The sequence below is a fragment of the Nothoprocta perdicaria genome, unplaced genomic scaffold (assembly GCF_003342845.1).
Source record: "Nothoprocta perdicaria isolate Ctin4 unplaced genomic scaffold, notPer1 scaffold_121, whole genome shotgun sequence".
In the NCBI taxonomy this organism is placed as follows: Eukaryota; Metazoa; Chordata; class Aves; order Tinamiformes; family Tinamidae; genus Nothoprocta; species Nothoprocta perdicaria.
Genome location: NW_020454328.1, coordinates 581,751 through 583,555, shown reverse-complemented (window position 1 = coordinate 583,555; position 1,805 = coordinate 581,751). Strand labels below are relative to the sequence as shown.

At 61.2% G+C, this 1,805-nt stretch overlaps 1 protein-coding gene across 1 annotated transcript in view; it reads right to left on the bottom strand.

Annotated features, from left to right (window-relative positions):
- Window positions 1-1,805, bottom strand: part of SP2 (Sp2 transcription factor) — a 14,091-nt gene that overhangs the window by 6,059 nt on the left and 6,227 nt on the right. The window lies entirely within an intron of this gene.

The following is a 1,805-nucleotide window of genomic DNA, read 5'->3' as shown; positions in this document are numbered from 1 at the left end:
ACCATGGGCAACCCCAACACCGAGACCGTCAACCCTAACATGGAACCTGTCAACCCTGGATCAACCCTAACACGGAACCTGTTAATGCATGGACAACCTTAACATGGAACCCCTGTCAACCCCTGAGCAACCCTGACACGGAACCTGTCAGCCCTTGGGTCAACCTTAATACGGATTCTGCTGCACAGGGTTASGCAGTTGAGGTTTGGGGTTTTTCCTTCCTAAAACAGTCCTTTTGCTCAGGGAGCTGCCGGGCTCCCCTATCACAGAACCCTCCTTAAAGAAGGACAATTTCCAGCTCAATGGAAGGAGCCCGGGACCGAGGAGGCGACGCAGAAGACCCGCCTGTCCTCACATCCATGGCCTGCAGCTCCAACGGCCTCACAGAGCGCAGGCTCCTGCACAAATTAATATATTTTACATGGCAATTTCCAGTCCCTTCACCACAATATCCTCGTTATCTCTAATTACCTCCTCCCACACCCCCGCTCTGCCACAGGAAGCCTGGTGCCTCCRCACAGATGAGGCTCAGTCTCCAAATCCCAGTCTTGGGCTTAACCCTCAAACCTCCTCCCGCCTCCTCGGGGGCTGTAGGAAAATCAGGAAGCTGGAAAGAGGCACTTGGGGAAAGGCGCCGGGGCCAGGGCYGCCTCTCCAGCTGCAGCGCCGGCCGAGGCCGAACCGGCCCAAAGCCGCCAGCWACACGAGCAGCTCCCTCGTTCGTGCCGGGACCATGAGAAACAACAAGGAAAGCCGGGAATGGGCATGGGAGAAACTCGTCGCATTCCTCACGCATTTCTCTGGGACAGGGACTGATCCCATTCCAAGGCCCTTGGACCCGGATCCAGCGGCACCAGCACYGAGCAGCCACAGGCAGGTCGTGCCCTGCGACAGGGACTGACCTAACGGGCCGGTTTAAGCCCATTTACACAGCTGATCAAGTTACTGGAGTTTTAACTAGTACCTGGAGAGTGAAGATGAATCAGAGCCCCCTGAAAATCAATGACCRACCCCAGCACCTGGCCCTGATACTTGGGGTTGTCCAGCTGAGCACAGCAAGGGGAGAACCCCCAGGGCAAGAGCCCCCTTTGCTCTCACAGCCTTACGTGAGAGCTGTAAGTCTTGGTGGTCGGGCACAAAGGAAGTAAAGCACCCGGTTATTTACACATTAGCAGCAGCAAACCAAGCAACTCTTAGAATAAAACAKCCCGGAGTTTTGTTACTGGTTCCCCAGCGGAAATAATCTGAGAGGATAAAAACTTCCAGAGAGGAAGAGAGGATAAAATTCTCCAAAAGATCCAGGAAAGCCACTTGCGAGACAAGACACCCAGGAGGCTCCTCGAACAGGAAAACAGCCTCATTCCAGAGCCGAGGGGAACACTCCAGAGCGGATTCCTCAGCCTCTCTGCCTCTGCCAGGGCAGCTCTGCCACATCCCGGCTGCGACCCRCGGCCGCGCCGTTCGGTGCCCGGCCTAGGGGCCGGTTCCTCCCGCTCCGGCTCCCAGGGGAAGCTCCCTGGCCCCTCCGCCGCGTTTCCAGCGGGAGCGGCCGGGATCCGGCCACGTCTCCCCAGGGCACCGGAGCGGCCGCCGCGGCCCGGGGCCCTGCGCGGAGCAGAACGGCCGCCCCCATCCCCKCCGGCCTCCGGGACCCCCCGCCGGGCACCCCCGGGACCCCCGGCACGGGGGACCCGGCCCCGAGCGCCCCTGCACGGGGGTGCCGGCAGCCCCGGTCCCCACCCCCGCGAGGCGGGACGGGCCCGGCCCCCACCGGGGACGCCCCCGGACCTCGGCCCCCCCTCCCG